Here is a 14365-nt window from a genome sequence, read left to right as displayed (position 1 = left end):
GACATATTTCCTGTTAATAAGGATAATTTACTACTATCTGTAGTACTATGGTTAAAATATTCTGACACAAGAGTTCAGGGGGTGACGGTTTCTCATCTCTTTCTTCACAGTTCAGTCACTCATCAGGAAACGCATCTTTATGGATTTGGAAAGAACTGAGAGACATTATTACCAATGGTCCTATTATTATGTGAAGGATTTTTTCCTGAGATTCTTCCCCTGTTTCAACTGACGCTGAAACTCTGTGAACTCCTTGGAAGACAAATGTCAAGGAAATAATTGTTATGCGTTGCAAATTTTAAATACACTTGCAATATGGTGTCTATTATACTAGAAGTATTTTTATCTGATTTTTGCTATTTATTATCCATTCCTGCTTTTCAGGGTGAGGAGGCATTATACGTGTTCAAAAGTGTTTTTCTTTCCTTCTGATCTAAAATTCTTACTTTGTTTCCATCAAAGGAACTCTTTAAGAATAAGGCAAAAGTTAATTCAACTATTCTTAAAATGTCTTCACAGTTGGAACCTGATTCATTTAAGTCAATTTTCAAAATAGATCGTATGAGGAAATAAACAAAGATTTATAGGGAAATTGAGAAGATAGTACAGTGCATTCACATGCACTTGCACTCAATTTCTCCAATTATTGATATCTTATTTTAGTACGGTACAAATATGAGCTAATGAATCAATATTAAAATAGTCACATTAACCAAAGACCATACTTTATTCAGATTTCCTTAGTTTTTGCTAAGATACCATCCCTCATATCACATTCCATTTGTCCTCATGTTTTCTTAGGCTCCTCTGGATTGTGACAGTCTTTCAGCCTTTCCTTGTTGTTGTTGCCCTGGAACACTTTGAGAAGTAGAGTATTTTGTAAAATTTCCCTCAGGTGGGACATGTCTGTCATTTATCTCATGATTGAACAGTTTTTTGGATTATATACAGAGATATACTGCCATTTTCATTATATCATATAAAGGATATACTATCAACATGATTTATCAGTCTTGGTATTGATCTGATCACATTGCTGAGATAGTGTTTGTCAGCTTTCTACGCAGTAAACTGATCCTTTTTTATTATAATTAAACATTATTATTATTATATTATCAATATTATTTTAAGTTTTTCATATTATATTTTGTAGAAGGAAGTTACAATGTGTATTCCTCACATAAGAGTGGGAAGCTATGCTCATGAACTTGAGTGTGGAATGTCTGCACAATTTGTTTGAAATTCTTCTATATGGGAGATTTCTCTTCTTCTGGGTTTGTTTGTTTCTTTTTCAAAGATGTTTTTTATTTATTTGAGAGAGAGAGGAGAGAAAATCCATGAGTGAGGGGGCAGAGGGAGAGGGAAAAGCAGGTTCCCTGCTGAACAGGGAGCCTGCCTTGGGACCTGGATCATGATATGAGCCTAAGGCAGAAGCTTAACTAGCTGAACCACACAGGTGCCACTCTTTCTTTCTTTCTTTCTTTCTTTCTTTCTTTCTTTCTTTCTTTCTTTTCTTTCTTTTTCTTTCTTTTTTTTAATAATAATTTTATTTTTTATTGGTGTTCAATTTGCCAACATACAGAATAACACCCAGTGCTCATCCCGTCAAGTGCCCCCCTCAGTGCCCATCACACATTCACCCCCACCGCCCGCCATCCTCCCCTTCCATCACCCCTAGTTTGTTTCCCAGAGTTAGGAGTCTATGTTCTGTCTCCCTTTCGGATATTTCCCACACATTTCTTCTCCCTTCCCTTATATTCCCTTCACTATTATCTATATTCCCCAAATGAATGAGAACATACAATGTTTGTCCTTCTCCGATTGTCTTACTTCACTCAGCATAATACCTTCCTGTTCCATCCACGTTGAAGCAACCGGTGGGTATTTGTCATTTCTAATGGCTGAGCAAGGACCACCTTTTCTCTTTTTTCATCTTCTGAGTCTCCTATGGTATGAATGTTATTGTTTTAATAAGTGGCTGACTTCCCTACGTCTGTCTCTGTGGTCCATAAACTTTCTTCTTTTTAAGGCTTCCACTTGGGACTGCATCTCAGTTATAGCATTTTTAACATTGACCTGATTATATTTAAGTTCTTTTATTTCTACAGTAAAGGTTTCTCTAGTTTTCTTCTGTGCTCTTTTTCCAGCCCAGCTGCTATCTTTATAATCATTGTTTTAAACTGTAGTTAGATATCATATATGTGTATTGATGAACTGTGAGTAGACCTCATGTTATTTTATGGAGGTGAGTTTCTCCATCTCATTATATTTTCCAGAAAAGAAGGAAGAAAAAGGAAAACCAAGAAAAACAATAATAACTGCCCTCCCCCCCCCAAAAAAAAACAGATTATTTTGGCCTGCTTGTTAAAATATTCTAAATCCCAAAATAGAAACAATTAAAGTGATCCCTGGTGGCGTAGGGGTTTAGTGCGCCTTTGTCACAGGGCAGGATCCTATAGACTCTGGATCGAATTTCATGTTGGGCTCCCTGTGCATGGAGCCTGCTTCTCCCTGTGCCTGTGTCTCTGCCTCTCTCTCTCTCTCTCTCTTTTTCTCTCTCTCTCTTTCTCTTTCTCTCTGTTTGTGACTATCATATATAAATTGAAAAAAAAATTAAAAAGAATAAACACAATTAAAGTACTATGAAAGTAAAAATAAGAAATATATAAGGTACATACATAAAAATTAAAATAAGGCAATTAATAAAAAAGTATCAAAAAAATAAATGAAAAAAGAACACAAAGTACAAAGGAATCTAAACCCTACTTTCCAGGCAGAGCTAAAGATCTGCAGCCTCTGTGGTCTGACAACTTGGTGGCAGCGAATGGTCTGTGTGGAGTCTGGGGATGGGCTGTGGCACTGATTATCAGGTGCACATCTTCCTGGGAGATGCACCTGCGGGGGCCAGAGGCAGGATGGGCGTCAGCGTCTCTGGGCTCAGCGGGCGGTGCTGTGCTGCTCCTGAGACTCGGCCCTGATAGGCGGGATGCGGGTGGGGTCTCTGGGTCCTCTGGCTCTGGGGCAGAGCATCCCGCCCCCCAGTCTGCTGAGGCCTCCACAGAAGAGCTGCCAAGTCCCCGGGTCTCTGCCGTTTCTCTCAGAACCCTGCGTTCACTCTACCTGCATCTGAGCTTCTTTTGGTTTTGTTTTTGTATCTCAGACTGTTGTGCCCAAGATTGCGAATCCGAGAAACCATTGAGAAGCCGAGAGCAATGCAAACACACGAGGGTTTATTTACAAGCTTGAGCTTGTTTCCAAGTATACCCGACAGAGCGGAACAGGGACTTGGACCCGGAGGTGGATTTTAGCTTAGTTTTAAGGGCTGGTCTCGGGGAACTCCCGAAGGGCTGGAGCAATTCCTCAAGTTCTGTTTACATTTTGATATAGGGCCTTCAAGTGCATTGAGATCTGTTCTAATAGGGGCTTCCTGCCCTTGGCCTCGGCTCAGTTTTTATTCTATTGTGGGGCTTGCTGTGTCCTGACAATGAGCACTCAGGAAGGAAATGATGGACGTGACTTACTTCTCAGGAGCATCACAGAGAATAAAAAATGAGACTGAACCAAAGGAGCACAAGACTTGTGCACTGAGCCATACCAGGCTTTGGGAGGCCATCCTGGGCTCATGGTTTGGAGCCTCATCTTGTGAAAATGTCCGCAGTTCCTGAAGCCACCCTCAATTTCAATGTCATTCCTGTCAAGTCATGGTGGCAGATCCTATAAATAGGAAAAAAAAAACCATAACATCTATCCGCCCCCACAAATGACCCGGGACAGCAAATCAGTATTGGAGAAGCAGGACAGAGTGGGACGCAGCACTTTCCTATTTCAAACGATGTCACAGAGACAAAGGATAAAGCAGTGTTGTCCTCGGGACCCCGCCTGGCTCCGTCTGTTAAGCATCCGACTCGTGACCTCACCTCCAGTCCTGATGTAGGGGTCGTGAGTTCTAGCCCTGGGCTGATCCATAGACGAGGCCTGACACCTACTTAAACCAGACCCAGGAGGGTTGGTTCCAGCATAAGCCGAAGGAGTAGAACAGAGAGTCCAGAAGGAAACGTGCTCTGATACAACTGATTTTTTAACTTAATTTAAAGCCAATTAATTAACATATAGTGTATTATACTTTCAGAGGAAGAATTCAGGGATTCACCAGTTGGAGATAACCGCAGTGCTCGTGACATCACGTGCCCTCCATCATGCTGGTCCTGTTATCCCCTCCCCCGTTCCCTCCCCTGCAGCGACATTCAGTTTGTTTCCTCTTTATAAGAGTCTGTATTCCCTGCATCTGTTTTCATCTTATTTGTTTTTCCTTCCCTTCAAAGATGTTCATCTGCTTTGCTTCTTTAATTCCACCTATGAATGACACCACACGGACATTCTCTTTTCCGACTGACCTATTTCACTTAAGATGATCCCTCTAGTTCTATCCACGTCATTGCAAATGGCAAGATTTCCTTCTCTTTGATAGCTGAGTACCATTCCTCTCTCTATGACCATCATCTATCTCCCATCCTCTTTATCCATCATCTGCCACAGGGCACCGAGGGTCCTCCCACAGTGTGGCTACTGTGGACCCGGCTGCTGTGGACATTGGGTGCAGTTGTCCCATGTCTCACTGCATCTGTATCCTCGGTGTGAGCTCTAGGCCGTACACCTGCTGGTCGCAGGGCGACTCTATTTGTAACTTCCTGGGGAGCCTCCACACTGTTTCCAAGGCGGCTGCACTAGCCCGTGCTCCCGCCCACAGTGGAAGAGGGTTGAGTGAGTTTTACAGGACGTGGTAAAAGTCTGGTCCAAATTTCATTTCGCGTCCTTTGGGCTACAATTCCTTCTCCTTAAGTATTTTTGAGGAAACCGGGTGTTGGGCTCCTTTTCAGTCAGACGGTTCCGAAGCTAACAGCTGGAGCCTGGAAGGAGGCAGAGGTGGGCCCCAGGAAGGGCATGCTGCTTCCTGCACAGCCTCCTGCAGCGTCTGAGCATCCCACAGGCGGCGCCTGAGCCCAGGCACCGCCCAGGAGGTACGCATGCGCAGTAGGCCTCTTCTGCCTGCACTAACAGGAGCCAGCCTGTGCTGGGGAGGCCTGAGGAAGACGTGGGGTTACATCCACGCTGATGAGCTGCAGCCTCCTCAGAACCTGCGGGGAGTCTTCAGGGGGATATTGGGCAGCGTTCACACTGACAGGAGCCCCGGTCTCCTCAGAACACACGGTGAGGGTTCAGGAAGATGTGGGTCCACATCCACCCTGACAGGAGCCCCTGGGCCACTTCAGGACCTGCGGGGAGGCTTCAGGAAATTGTGGGCCCGCACCCACCCTGACAGGAGCCCATGGGCTGCCTCAGGACACGTGGGGAGGCTTCTGAAAAATGTGGCACGGCGTCACTCTGACAGGAGCTAAAGTGCCCCTCAGGACATAAGTTGAGTCTTCTGGAAGCTGGGGACCGCAACCACAGAGACAGGAGTCCCGGCCACCTCAGAACCAGCGGTGATGTCTCGGGAGGACGTGGGGCCACGTCCACACAACCGGACGCTGATGTCCTCAGGACCCCCAGTGTAGACTTTGGGAAATATGGGGATGTGTCCATGCGGACAGAAGACCCCAGCCTTGTCAGAGCCTGTGGTGAGGCCTAAGAAAGATGTGGATGCCAAATCCACACTGACAGGAGTCTCTGGCCTCCTCAGGACACACTGTGAAGGATTGGGATAATTTGGGGCCAGGTCCATGCTGGCAGGAGCCCCCAGCCTCCTCAGGTCTTATGATGAGGCTGAGGAAAATGTGGGGCCACGTCAAGACTGAGAGGACCCGCGTCCTCCTCAGGACCTGCACTTTGGCGTTGGGACACATGGGGCTGCGTCTAGGCTGACAGGAACCCACAGCCTCCTCAGGATGCGCGGTGAGGTTTCTGGGGGACGTGGGGCCATGTCCAGGCTGACAGGAGCCCCCGGCTTCCTGAGAACCTGCTGTGAGGCTTCCAGAGGATGTGAGGCATACCCACGGTGACAGGAGACCCGGCGTACTCAGGACCTGCTGACTATGACTCTGGAACACGTGGGGCCACGTGCGCACTCACAGGAGCCCGGCTTCCTCAGGACCCCCTGGAGGACTCTGGAGGCGCCATTGGGGGCCACGTCCATGTCAGAAGGGACTCCTTAGAACCATAGGGTAAGTGAATGGGTAGAATAAATGGTAGGGACAGGGGAGGGGAGGCATTTGGTGGTTAGGCTTAGGTTAGATGTTAGGTGTTAGTGATTATGCTTATGGTTACAGATTAGAGGTTAGAGTGAGGGATAAGGGTAAGGGTCAGTGGTTAGGAGTTAGGATGGGGGTTTGGGTTAGGGACAGGAGTTAGAGTTAGGGTTTAGACTTTAGGGATTAGGGCAGGAGGTTAGGAGTTGGGGTTTGGGTTATGGTTAGAGTTAGGGTTGGGCTAGGTTTGCAGTTAGGGTTAGGGGTTAGGGTGTGAGTTAGTGGTTAGGATTAGGGGTTAGAGTAAAAGTTAGGGCTAGGTTTAGGGTTAGGGCGAGGGTTAGGTTTAGGATAGGGTTAGGGCTAGGGTTAGGGTTAGTGTTTGGTTAGGGGTTAGGGTTAGGGTCAGGTCAGGGTCAGGGTACGGTTTTGGAAAAGGGTAAGAGAGGGTTAGGCAGTGGGTTAGGGATTAGTTTTAGGGTACAGGTTAGAGTACACTTTTGGTTATGAAATAGGATTAGTATTAGAGGGTTAGGGTTAGGGTACAGGTTAAGGTTAGGAATAGGATTTGAGTACATTAAGATAAGGTTACGGTTAGAGATTAGGCTTAGGGTTAGATTAAGGTAAGGGTCAGGATTAAGGGTTTAGAATAGGTTTAGGAGTTAGGGTGAGGGTTGGCAGGAAGGTTCAGTGAATGTGTTTTGGTCTTGGGGTTTGTGTTTGGTTTTTGATTAGTGATAGTACTTGTTTAAGGGGTAGGTTAACATTAGGCTTAAGTGGAGGGTTAGGCTTATGTCTGTGTATGGTTAGAGTTTGGGTCTTAGCATATGCCTGCACTGGGACTCCTAGCATCTTGGGCAGTTTAGTTTTCTGTACTCTATTTAGGTTTTGGGATCAAAGATAGCCTGACTCCACCAAGTCAGCGGCCTCCACAGAGAATCAAAATCCAGGCTTCTGCTGGGGTGAGAATAGGCATGGCAGGCTTCTCCTGAGCTGAGCTAAGGAGGGGATTTGTGGCTCTAAAGACTCTTAGGATTTTCAGTTTCCTTTCTGATTTTATCTCTTGTGTGCCCATGTTTCCTCTATACTACCAATTATTATTTTAAAGTTATACTTGAAGTCCTGTTTGTAAACATAGTATGATATAGTTTCAGGTTTACCACATAGTGATTGAACCCTTGAATACAACGCCTGGTACTGGTCAGAAGTTACCTCCACAATCCCCATCCCCTGATTCCCCATCCCCCCCACCTTCCCCTGTTATTTATTAGTTTATTTCTGTGGTTAAGAGTGTGTTTTTTGTTTGCTTCTTTCATCCCCCCGTCTGCCCCTTTACCAGTTTGTTTGGTTTCTTAAAATTCACATGTGAATGCAATTGTATGGTATTTGGTATCTGTCTTTCTCTGACTGACTGAGTTCATTTAGCATAAGTCCCTTCCACTTCTCCCACGTTATTGTAAATGGCTTCCTTTCGTCCCTACTGATGACCGAGTGATGTCGCAGTGTGTATATTTACCACATCGTCTCTGCCCATTCATCAGTTGATGGACATCTGGGCTCTATACACAGTTTCGTTGTTGTTGATAATGCTGCTACCCACACTGGGCTGCGTGTTCCTCTTCGAATCTACTCAACTACTTTTGTATCCTCAGGGTAAATACCTAGATGTGTAATGTTGGAATCGTAGGGTAGCTCTATTTTTAACTTCTTTTTTTTATTTTTTTTTGGAATAGTCACAGAGAGAGAGGCAGAGACACAGGCAGAGGGAGAAGCAGGCTACTTGCACCCAGAGCCCGACACGGGATTCGATCCCGGGTCTCCAGGATCGCGCCCTGGGCCAAAGGCAGGCGCCAAACCGCTGCGCCACCCAGGGATCCCCCGCTGCGCCACCCAGTGATCCCTGATTCCACACAAATCTTAAAATAATTTGTTGTAACTCTCCGAAGGAAGTCCATAATATTTGATAGGGATTCCATTAAATGTGTACATTGCCCTGGGTAACATTGACATTTTCGCAATATTAATTCTGTCAATCCATGAGCATGGAATATTTTTCCATCTCTTTGTGTCTTCCTCAATTTCTTTCAGTAGCATTCTATAGTGTTTATGGTTGAGATTCTTTACCTCCTTGGTTAGGATTATTCCTAGGTATCTTATGCTTTTGGGTGCAATTGTAAATGAGATTGACTCCTCAATTTCTCTTTCTTCAGTGTCATTGTTAGTGTATAGAAATGCCATTGATTTCTGGGCATTGATTTTGTATCCTACCACGCTACCAAATTGCTGTATGAGTTCTAGCAATCTTGGGGGAGCTTTTGGGTTTTCTAGGTAGAGTATCATGTCATCAGTGAAGAGGGAGAGTTTGACTTCTTCTTGGCCAATTTGAATGGCTTTAATGTCTTTTTGTTGTCTGACTGCTGAGGCTAGGACTTCCAGTACTATGTTGAATAGTGGTGAGAGTGGACATCCCTGTCTTCTTTCTGATCTTAGGGGAAAAAATCTCAGTGCTTCCCCATTGAGAATGATATTTGTTGTGGGCTTTTTGTAGATGGCTTTTAAGATGTTGAGGAATGTTCCCTCTATCTCTACGCCCTGAAGTGTTTTGATCAGCAATGGATGCTCTATTTTGTCAAATGCTTTCTCTGCATCTAACGAGATCATATGGTTCTTGGTTTTTCTCCTGCTGATATGATGAATGCCATTGATTGTTTTACGAGTGTTGAACCAGCCTTGTGTCCCTGGGATAAATCGTACTTGGTCATGGTGAATAATTTTCTTAATGTACTGTTGGATCCTATTGGCTAGTATCTTGTTGAGAATTTTTGCATCCCTGTTCATCAGGGATATTGGTCTGTAATCCTCCTTTTTGTGGGGTCTTTGTCTGGTTTTGGAATTAAGGTGATGCTGGCCTCATAGAACGAATTTGGAAGTACTCCATCTCTTTCTATCTTTCCAAATAGCTTTTGTAGGATAGGTATGGATTCTTCTTTAAACATTTGATGGAATTCTCCTGGGAAGCCATCTGGCCTTGGACTTTTGTGTCTTGGGAGGTTTTTGATCACTGTTTCAATTTCCTCTCTGGTTATTGGCCTTTTCAGGTTTTCTATTTCTTCCTGCTCCAGTTTTTGTAGTTTCTGGCTTTCCAGGAATGCGTCCATATCTCTAGATTGCCTAATTTGTTGGCGTATAGCTGTTCATAATATGTTTTTAAAATCGTTTGTATTTCCTTGGTGTTGGTAGTGATCTCTCCTTTCTCTTTCATGATTTTATTAATTTGAATCTTCTCTCTCTTCTTTTTAATAAGGCTGGCTATTGGTTTATGTATCTTATTAATTCTTTCAAAGAACCAACTCCTGGTTTTGTTGATCTGTTCCACAGTTCTTCTGGTCTCGATTTCATTGAGTTCTGCTATAATCTTAATTAACTGTCTTCTTCTCTTGGGTGTAGGATCTATCTGCTGTTTTTTCCCTAGCTCCTTTATGTGTAAGGTTAGCTTTTGTATTGGAGTTCTTTACAGTTTTTGAATGGAGGCTTCTATTGCGATGTATTTCCCCCTTAGGACTGCTTGTGATGCATCAGTTTTGATGCATTTTGAACGGTTGTGTATTCATTCTCATTAGTTTCCATGAATCTTTTTTTTATTAAATTATTTTTTTATTTGTGTTCAATTTACCAATATACAGAATAAAACTCAATGCTCATCCCATCAAGTGCCCCCCTCAGTGCCCGTCAACGAATCATCCCCAACCCCCGCACACCTCCCCTTCCACCACCCCTAGTTCATTTCCCAGAGTTAGGAGTCTTTATTTTCTGTCTCGTATTCTGATATATCCCTCACATTTCTTCTCCATTCCCTTATATTCCGTTTCACTATTATTTATATTCTCCAAATGAATGAGAACATACACTGTTTGTCCTTCTCCAATTGACTTATTTCACTCAGCATAATACCCTCCAGTTTCATCCACGTTGAAGCAAATGGTGCGTAATTGTCGTTTCTAATGCCTAAATAATATTCCATTTTATACATAAACCACTTCTTCTTTACACATTCATCTTTCAATAGACACCAAAGCTCCTTCCACAGTTTGGCTATTGTGGACATTCTGCTATAAACATCGGGGTGCAGGAGTCCCGGCGTTTCCTTGCATCTGAATCTTTGGGGTAAATCTCCAAAGGTGCAATTCCTGGATCATCGGGCAAGTAAATTTTTAACTCTTTGAGGAACATCCACTCAGTTTGCCAGAGTGGCTTCACCAGATCACATTCCCACCAACAGTGTAAGAGGGTTCCCTTTTCTCCGCATCCTCTCCAACATTTGTGGTTTCCTACCTTGTTAATTTCCCCCATGCTCACTGTTGTGAGGTGGTATCTCATTGTGGTTTTGATTTGTATTTCCCTGTATGCAAGTGATGCAGAGCATGTTTTCATGTGCTTGTTGGCCATGTCTTTGTGTTCCTCTGTGAGATTTCTCTTCATGTCTTTTGTACATTTCATGATTGGATTGTTTGTTTCCTTGGGTTTGAGTTTAAAACGTTCTTTATAGATCTTGGAAACTAGCCCTTTATCTGATACGTCTTTTGCATATATATTCTCCCATTCTTTAGGTTGTGTTTTAGTTCTGTTGACTGTATCCTTTGCTGTGCAAAGGCATCTTATCTGGATGAAGTCCCAATAGATAATTTTTGCTTTTGTTTCTTTTGCCTTCATGGATTTATCTTGCAAGAATTTACTGTGGCCGATTTCGAAAAGGGTGTTGCCTGTGCACTCCTCTAGGATTTTGATGGACTCTTGTCTCACATTGAGATCGTTCATCCATTTTCAGTTTATCTTTGTGTATGGTGAAAGAGAGTGGTCTAGTTTCATTCTTCTGACTGTGGATGTCCATTTTCCCTGCACCATATATTGTAGAGACTGTCTTTCTTCCAATGGATAGTCTTTCCTACTTTATCGAATATCAGTTGACCATGAAGTTCAGGGTCCACTTCTGGGTTCTCTATTCTGTTCCATTGATCTATGAGTCTGTTTTTGTGACAGTACCACACTGTCTTGGTGACCAGAGCTTTGTGGTACACCCTGAAATCTGGCATTGTGATGCCCCCAGATATGGTTTTCTTTTTAAAATTCCCCTGGCTATTCGGGGTCTTTCCTGATTCCACACAAATATTAAAATAGTTTGTTCTAACTCTCTGAAGAAAGTCCATGGTATTTTGATAGGGATTGCATTAAACGTGTACATTGCCCTGGGTAACATTGACTTTTTCACAATATTAATTCTGCCAATCCATGAGCATGGAATATTTTTCCATCTCTTTGTGTCTTCCTCAATTTCTTTCAGAAGCGTTCTATAGTGTTTATGGTTGAGTTCCTTACCTCCTTGGTTAGGTTTATTCCTAGGTATCTTATGCTTTTGAGTGCAATTGTAAATGAGATTGACTCCTCAATTTCTATTTCTTCAGCCTCATTGTTAGTGTATAGAAATGCCATTGATTTCTGGGCATTGATTTTATATCCTGCCAGGGTACCAAATTGCTGTATGAGTTCTAGCAATCTTGGGGGCGAGGGTTTTGGGTTTTCTAGGTAGAGTATCATTTCATCAGCGAAGAGGGAGAGTTTGACTTCTTCTTTGCCAATTTGAATAGCTTTATTTCTTTTTGTTGTCTGATTCCTGAGGCTAGGACTTCCAGACTATGTTGAATAGCAGTGGTGAGAGTGGACATCCCTGTCTTGTTCCTGATCTTAAGGGAAAAGCTCCCAGTGATTCCACATTGAGAATGATATTTGCTGTGCGTTTTTCATAGATGGACTTTATGATGTCGAAGAATGTTTCCTCTATCCTTACGCTCTGAAGTGTTTTGATCAGCAATGGATGCTCTATTTTGTCAAATGCTTTCTCTGCATCTAATGAGAGGATCATATGGTTCTTGGTTTTTCTCTTGCTGATACGATGAATCACATTGATTGTTTGACGAGTGTTGAACCAGTCTTGTGTTCCGGGGATAAATCCTACTTGGTCATGATGAATAATTTTCTTACTGTACTGTTGGATCCTATTGGCTAGTATCTTGTTGAGAATTTTTGCATCCCTGTTCATCAGGGATATTGGTCTGTAATCCTCCTTTTTGGTGGGGTCTTTGTCTGGTTTTGGAATTAAGGTGATGCTGGAATCATAGAATGAATTTGGAAGTACTCCATCTCTTTCTATCTTTCCAAATAGCTTTAGTAGTATAGGTATAGATTCTTCTTTAAACGTTTGAAAGAATTCCCATGGGAAGCCATCTGACCATCTGACCCTGGACTTTTGTGTCTTGGGAGGTTTTGATGACTGCTTCATTTTCCTCCCTCGTTATTGGTCTGCTCAGGTTTTCTATTTCTTCCTGTTCCAGTTTTGGTAGTTTCTGGCTTTCCAGGAAAGCGTCCATTTCTTCTAGATTGCCTAATTTATTGGCGTATTGCTGTTCATAATATGTTGTTAAAATCGTTTGTATTTCCTTGTTGTTGGTAGTGATTTCTCCTTTCTCTTTTTTTTTTAAATTTTTATTTATTTATGATAGGCACACAGTGAGAGAGAGAGAGGCAGAGACACAGGCAGAGGGAGAAGCAGGCTCCATGCACCGGGAGCCTGACGTGGGATTTGATCCTGGGTCTCCAGGATCGCGCCCTGGGCCAAAGGCAGGCACTAAACCGCTGCGCCACACAGGGATCCCGATCTCTCCTTTCTCATTCATGATTTTATTAATTTGAGTCTTCTCTCTCTTCTTTTTAATAAGGTTGGCTAATGGTATCTTATTAATTCTTTCAAAGAACCAACTCCTGGATCTGTTGATCTGTTCCACATTTCTTCAGGTCTCGATTTCCTTGAGTTCTGCTCGAATTTTAATTAACTCTCTTCTTCTGTTGGGTGTAGGATCTATCTGCTGTGTTTTCTCTAGCTCCTTTATGAGTAAGGTTAGCTTTTGTATTTGAGTTCTTTCCAGTTTTTGAATGGATGCTTGTATTGCGATGTATTTCCCTCTTAGGACTGCTTTTGCTGCATTCCAAAGATTTTGAACGGTTGTATCTTCATTCTCATTAGTTTCCATGAATCTTTTTAATTTTTCCTTAATTTCCTATGACCCTTTCATCTTTAGCAGGATGGTCCTTCACCTCCACGTGTTTGAGGTCCTTCCAAACTTCTTGTTATGATTTAGTTCTAATTTCAAGGTATTATGGTCTGAGAATATGCAGGGGACAATCCCAATCTTTTGGTATTGGTTCAGACTCGATTTGTGACCCCGTATGTGGTCTATTCTGGAGAAAGTTCCATGTGCACTCTAATTGAAAAGAATGTGTATTCAGTTGAGTTTGGATGTAAAGTTTTGTAGATTTTTGTGAAATCCATCGGGTCCAGTGTATCATTTAAAGCTCTCATTTCTATGGAGATGTTGTGCTTAGAAGACCTATTGAGTATAGGAAAGGCTAGACTTAAGTCACCAAGTATAAGTGTATTATTATCTAAGTATTTCTTTACTTTGGTTATTAATTGATTTAAATGTTTGGGAGCTCCCACATTCGGGGCATATATGTAGAGGATTGTTATGTCCTCTTGTTGGATAGATCCTTTAGTATGATTTAGTGTCCATCTTCATCTCTCACTGCAGTCTTCAGGGTAAATTTTAGTTTATCTGATATAAGGATGGCTATCCCTGCTTTCTTTTGAGGATCATTTGAATGGTAAATGGTTCTCCAACCTTTTATTTTCAGGCTGTAGGTGTCCTTCTGTCTAAAATGAGTCTCTTGTAGACAGCAAATAGATGGGTCCTGCATTTTATCTAGTCTGAAACCCTACGCCTTTTGATGGGGTCATTAAGCCTGTTTATATTCAGAGTTACTAATCAACAGATATGAGTTTAGTGTCATCTTGATATCTATTCAGTCCTTGTTTTGTGGATTGTTCCACTGAACTTCTTCTTAAAGGGGAATTTCCCCCTTAAAATTCCCTGCAGAGCTGCTTTGGAGGTCACATATTCTTTCAGTTCCTGCCTGTCTTGGAAGCTCTTTATCTCTCCTTCCATTTTGAATGAGAGCCTTGCTGGATAAAGTATTCTTGGTTGCATATTCTTCTCAGAGGACCCTGAATATATCCTGCCAGCCCTTTCTGAACTGCCAGTTCTCTGTGGAATGGTCTTCTGTTACCCTAA

The sequence above is a fragment of the Canis aureus genome, chromosome 30 (genome assembly GCF_053574225.1).
Source record: "Canis aureus isolate CA01 chromosome 30, VMU_Caureus_v.1.0, whole genome shotgun sequence".
Taxonomy (NCBI): Eukaryota; Metazoa; Chordata; class Mammalia; order Carnivora; family Canidae; genus Canis; species Canis aureus.
The sequence above is the reverse complement of the archived record's forward strand: the minus strand, read 5'-3'. Positions refer to the sequence as shown.